Consider the following 7,004-nt stretch of genomic DNA (forward strand, 5'->3'; position numbering starts at 1 on the left):
TTATACTCTATGGAACAAAACTTTAGCAAGATGTTATCAGCAAAAACCTTCTCACGAACAAAGTGACTCTGGATGACCATGGGTTCTACCAGTGGAAACCCAATCTCGCCAAGTAACCTTTGCAACCTCACCACCTCGCAAGCATCACCACAAGTAGACCGGTACTCTGCCTCTATATAGAAGACAAGGCAATGGTTTGCTGCCTCTTGCTGCGCCATGAAATAGCTCCTGAGCAAAGGGTAAATCCATAGCCTGATCTAGATCTCCTCCTATTTGGATATCCTCCCCAATTTGAGTCACTCCACCCTTGGAGTCAGACTCCATCCGTCGTTCCCTCTCTGGTGTCACAACATATAGACATTCCAGTTTGTCATGACAAAACTACCACAAATCACCTAACTGAGAACCTATAAGAGAGAGTGATGAGAGTTTGTAGATCCCAGTCTCCATTCCGTCTTCCTATACAACCTAGCCTGTTGCTTTTTCCCATAGAGCAACAAAATGCTCATCAAACTCCACTACCCAGAAGCCATTCTTGCAAACCTCATGCACTGACAATAGATGAAAACCAAGGGATGGGACATAAAAAACCTGGGAGGAATTATTCCCCCCTCTCCCATTGGGAATGATCTCTAATAGGGATAGTGGACTTGTCACCAATCAGGATGTGACCTGCGTGCCTTCTAAGATCCTGTAATAACTCTCAAGAAGGAGTCTTGTGACTGGAAGAACCACTGTCTAGAACTAGTCTCGAGTGTCCCGATAGCGGTGAGCCTAATCGCCTCCCTACTCGAAGAAGATGAAGCATCTTTGTCCATAATCTCCAAGTGCACAAAAGCTAGAGTTTTCACGGTTACTGCTGAGGAATCTACACCCTTCAGAGTGCTCCGCTTAGGACATTTCCTCCAATAGTGGCCTTTCTCGCCCACAAATGTTACAAGTCCTCTTTGCCTTCAAGGCATCCTGATCCAAGCCGGGATCATGCTCATAAGACTTCTCCTGTGAAGACTTCCCTTTGCCCTTAACTGTGGCCTTTCGACCGCTTGCCAATCAAGGCCTCAGAACCTCTACCCTGTTGAGGGTTCGTAGAACGCTCTTCTTGGTCCAAGACCATAGGCACAAGATCCTCCCATGTGATGGTGCTGAGACTCCCACTGGTGATCAAAGAGGAGTAGAAAGCTGAATACTGAGAGGTAAGATGAGATAGCAAAGTGATGGCCGTATCCTCTGAAGATATCTCCTTCCCAACTTGAAGAACCTCCTACTAAAGAGCCTGCATTATTGATGTGCTCCTGCATCGTCGAAGACTTTGCAGGATTCATCACCCGCATCTACACTTCCAAAGAAATACACTTCATGGGTGATACCGTGTTATACAGAGAAGCCAAATGCTACCAAATCCATCTGGCCAGCACATCACATGTTTGATATGATTAATCACCTATGGTGTGCAATTAAGGAAGATGAAATAATGCACGTAGGCATTGACATGATCCCACAACTCTACATGAGCCTTCCGTTCTTTCCAAGTAGAGGGTAAAAGCTCCTTGTCCTCGAAATCCGGCCATGGAACACCAACCGCAATGAAACCATCCAAGTCATAAGACTCCAAGACAGACTCCATCATTACCTGCTGTAGTTGGTCTTGTCTAATTATCGGTCCACCGGGAATGTGGGGAGAGTGGGGATCTTCACGTGCTTCTCAACCATCTCAACCATCTCAAGCAAATCTTCCATCTCAAGGGTTCACAAGGTCTTGTGAAGGGAGGGTGCGTGGGAAAAAAATTAAAGAAGAGGCTGCAAACACTATGCAAGGTGGTTGTCCAACGGTGATGGCCATCTTCTACCGAATCTCCAATTCCCAAATAGCCCACGAAATCCCCAATCAGCACCAAAAAGCAGCAAACCCTCCAGCTCCCACTGCAGCTCCCACTGTCTCCAAGCTTCAAGCCACCTGGGGTTCTGATACCATGTCAGAATGCATAGCGAAAAAATGAGACGTGTTATGGAGAACAAAATGCTAAAGTGTAGAGAGAGAGAAGCTGTATAAACTCTGCTATATACACAAAGATTCAATACAAAAGAGTGTGGGGGGCAAGAGTGGTATTTATACCACCTTGCTATTCGGCCAGATGAAAAAGAGTCGATAGCTTGTAGAACATGTCTACGACTATACACTTGAACAAATCCGCTCTTATCTCTTCGCATGGTTGCTTGTGGTCCTTGAGTCACTACCTTGAACCACTTCACATAAAAAATGAACATAGAAAAACTTTCTGAACCCAACCTTGATAATGTCTTGTATCATTCCACAGTAATTAAGCATGCGAATTTCACTACTTAGATCACTTGCACTAGAACGACTTTCTTGCATGAAATTTTCTTCAACGCCGCAATCAAATGTTGTTCTCTTTTTATCATTTTGCTCCACTCAAAAGTGACGACCACTTGACCAAAGTGAACTAAATTTGTGATACTACAAGCAAAAGAAGATCATGAAATTGTATCAAGAACAAAAACTTATACAAGACTATGTCTTACGGATTCTTGTGTAAATATAAAAACTCACTTACATGGTAATCACAACCATATGCAAGCTCCTCCTCCTCCTCGTCGCTTGTAACCTCGCCACTCTATTTTGCTTGTTGTATGATTTGCTAAAGCCATCTACTAGAAGAAAATTCTTAAATTTGAGCAAGTGAATCTGGGTATGGCAATGCTCTAGTTATTCAACTCTTTCTAAAATTCAAACGATCTCGGTCTCTTTCCCTCTTTGCTAGGCTATATCTCTCGATCCATTTCTCCATAGCTCTTGAGTTGAGGATGCAAAATTTATTAATCCTCTCTCGCAATTCCATATTTATTGTTCTCTGAAGCCCTTGTCTTTGAGGCTCTTCCCCAATGAGTCGATCATCCTCTGCTTGTGTCCACAATCATGACATATCAGGTGGTCTGACGTACTAAGAAATTCTATTATGTATAGAAGAGATTCTTGAACTATCCATCCCATTGCCATACTGCCCTCAGGTTGAGCTTTTTGAGGAACAAAACCTTTCAGTGTCTTCATAAATCTCTCAAGGAAAAACATCCATCGACACTATGAACAACACCTGCTATATCAACCTCGTCAACCACGAACAAGTAGGTGTAATTGAATGGTCAAGAAACTTGTTGGAACTCCACCATTTTAACTGCTTCAATGAAGTTTAGACAAGCTGCTTCCAACGTATTTCTTCTAATCTCCTTCTTTGATATCCACCATACCATTGCACTAATCTTCTATATTGTCGCTCTTATGTCTTCACCAAGGCAATCCTTAATGGCTATTGGCAGCACAAAACATTGTGGCAGTCATGAGACTTCAATCCACTGAGCTTCTCATCCTTTGTGAATGCTCCCTTCAAGAAATGCATACAACCAGTGGGAGTACGAAACTCACTTATGCACTTCTTTACATGTCGCTGCCCTTCTTTGGTTAAGACCCAAGGTACTCTAGGGAGAATCAACTTCCCATCAGGTCTAGTCCATGCCCATAAGTGTTGGATACGATCCACCTCTTGTAGATCATCCCTTTATGCATTTCTCTCTTTAACACCTATGATGGTTTCTAAAGAATATCAGCTATGTTCTTGAAAATGTACATAGGGTTAAGAATTAACAAAAATTGAAAGGTTCATAGCACTCACAGGCTCCATGTATGTTGAATACACATGTGAATTTGGGTAAAAATGAGGGGAAGTTGGAGATTCTTTTATACTTCATGCATGGATGGGTCGGTATATTCTTATTTTTTATGGAAAGGTGGCGGATTGCAAAGAATTCAAAATTTGAATGTGAAAAGGATTTTTTTAAAAAGGAACTTAAGTGGGCGACGATATAAGCATCGAAATAGACGTCAAAACCCACGTTAAAATCAGCGCATTGATGTAGACGTCGAAATAAAACTTTACGTTGCTTGTATCGACACATGTACCGACAATTGATCGACGTATATATCGATGCCTATATCAATGCTTATATTGACGCACGGATTTTTAACAAAACCACGACGCCTCACTATTAGCGTTTTTGAAAACTGCAAGGAACCCTTTCTCAAAAAATTGAAGGTACCCTCTTCTCTCCCTTCTCCTATCCCTTTCTTGTTTCTCTAATATGCATCTTCTAATTGTGTCCTCTCCCTTCCCCCATCCACCTCTTTTTTCAATATTTTTTTTTTGTCTCTAATATCTAGCTTCTAATTGTACGTTTGCTTTGCAGCTTCTAATATGTGGAGATTCCAGGTAGCTCTTCACCTTTCTCTTATTTTTGTTTGTTCATTTTCTTTGCTTTTGATAATTGCACCCTTCGGTGCTGGGGTTAGAATTAGCTTAGATTTAAGCATGTATGCCTCTAGCTTAAGGCTATTCTTAAGGCTTGTGCATAAGCTTAAGCATTATGCTCAAGATCTATGCAAAAGGCTTAAGCTTAGACAAAGAGATTGAAGTTTATGCATAGAGCTTCAAGTTTTTTGCTTATGTATAGGTTCAAGGTTTAAGGTTTATGCATAGGCTTAGGGTTTAGTATTTAGGCTTATGCTTGTTCTCTTTTTATAGGTTTATTGAAGCCCGAAACTATCAAGTATTTAGGCTACGGGACTCATACGGATTCTCAAAGAATCCCCAAAGATCTACAAGCACTAGAAGTAGGCTGCAGCGAAGCGAATGGAGAGCATAAGGAGCTCCCATCTTGGAAGCGGTGGATGGGACGCTTTCCACACCTACTTTGTAAGTATTAACACACATATCACTCACTTTTTTGTGGCATAATAGGCATCTCATTTTTTTAAAATAAGTACTCATGCTTCATGCTTTCAGCTACGAGTGGTCGATCGTGTTGTGACTAATGCGGAGGTAAGGTATGCCCTAGCGCACGAGACGTATTCTCTCCTTGAGCAACTTGAGCGAGAAGGCCACAACGTGAATTGGACAAATGTGGTGAACATGGTAAATTTGTAAATTTTTCACTCATCAATTAGTTTTTCCTCACTTGTCATTTGCACACTCTTGAATACTCTTTTGCAAGAACCAGTGCCAAACCCTGAGCATAACACTGATGAATAGGAGCTATGTACATGAGTTAGGCCTTAGTGGAGTACTTCTTTTTTGTCGGCTCTATGCCTCTTTTTGTGTACTTTTTGTCGGGTCTATTATGAGAATTTTAACTTTTGTTGTTTAATGGAAATTGTCATTTTATGACTTTTTAGTATAGAATATAGATGTAATTTGTAACAATGGTATACAAGTACACCCAGCTGTAGGACTACACCTGGGTGTACCATTATTTAAAAATAGAATAAAACTTGCATCCATCGAAACACGCGTTGAAATATGTGTCAAAAATAGTGTCGCTAAGCGCATCGAAATAAGCGTCTGAAAATGCATCGTTGCTTTCGTCAAAATCCACTTCAGAATAAGCATTGATATAGGTGTTGGACAAATCAGATATTTTTTATGTTTATTTCGATGCTTTCATGGACGGTTATTATGACCCATATGTCGACGGTATGATATCGACGCTTTTTTCGACGCGCATATTGACGCTTTTGAGAATTTTCTCTGTGTTCAAAACCGTCGAAAAAAGCAATCCGCTTGTAATAGTGTGTGGATGAGAAAGATGCAATTCCGGTCTTCTTCTGCTTCACATAGCTCTAGCTTCCACTATAGTCTGGTCTTCTGGGTCTACTGTATCCTTTCTGTCATTGGACGTGCCTCCTCTATTTTCTTCTAGAGTGCCATCTTGTACTCTGTCCAATCTCTAGGCCTTTCTCTTCTGAGTTCAGCCTTATTCTCTAGATAGCATTGCATCTCTAATTCTAGGGCATTTAGTTCATTGATTGTGCCAATTTCAAAGTTTGTGCTTCTCTCGAGCTTTTCTTTCTATTCCTCTATCTGCGTCTTAGCCTTGTCTCTGTCCTCCATGGTTTCTCTCAAGATCTCTCCATACTCCTAGGAGGGTGTCCCATCTTGCAATTCCTAGTGTAATTCCTGATTTCTTTGTGCTAGCTTTTTAGCCTCCTTCTCCTAGTGAGCTGCCTTCCAAGAGATGGCCTTCACGGCTAGCACAAGTTCTCGGGGGGGGGGGGGGGGGGGGTCACTATATGTAAACCCTCTATATTACGTGCGTTCAAGGCCTAATTAAAAAACCCCTTATCTGTAAATTTTTCATGAATAAAACACACCCTTTTCCTATTCAATCTGTAAATATCCCCTTTAAATGGTACCCTTCTTTATGTAAAAAGATGTGTAAAAAAGGGATTTAAAAAACCAGACATGTTGGAAGGATGAGAGGGTGAGAAATAGAGGGTTTGGGGCTGATGTGAGAGAGAGACAAAGAGGGAGGGAGAAACAGCTTGTTTTGAGTGACTATGCATTCAAAGAGAGGGATTATGGTAGATCTAATGAGCTTCAAGCTATAGTGAGAGAGATACAGAGAGGGAAAGAGAAACAACTTGTTTTGAGGGATATTCATTCAAAGAGAGGGATTATGGTAGATCTTATGAGCTCCAAGCTATACCTTTATATAGTTTTAAGTAGGTCTAATTATAGCCTCAGCATGTCACTTTCAATAGGGAACTCTCCTTTTTTGTTGCATGAAAAAAGTAGCTGTTGGTAAAAAGGAACATTTCTCATTTTTTTGGTGTATGTAAAAGAAAAGAGTTATTAAAGGAAAACCTCTCCCCAAAAAGGTGGGGGGCAGGGGCAGGGGCAGTCAGGAGTTGTGGGCGAGCTCCCCACAACCCACCCCACCGTTTGGTGAAGGTTGTGGTGGCGAGCTTGCCACAACCCTCCCCGCCATTTGGCGAAGGTGGTGGGGGTGAGGCCCATGTTCTCCCAAAAAAAGTGGGGGTGAGGGTAGTTGAGGGGCTGTGGTGAGCTCGCCAACCTTCCCTACTACCGTTGGGGGGTGGGGATGAGGGCCCAGTTTCTCCCATAATAGGCAAGCACGACCCCCTTATAAAGGGGGGT

Source organism: Cibotium barometz, chromosome 57 (assembly GCF_041138505.1).
Source record: "Cibotium barometz isolate CiBa-2024 chromosome 57, ASM4113850v1, whole genome shotgun sequence".
Taxonomy (NCBI): domain Eukaryota; kingdom Viridiplantae; phylum Streptophyta; class Polypodiopsida; order Cyatheales; family Cibotiaceae; genus Cibotium; species Cibotium barometz.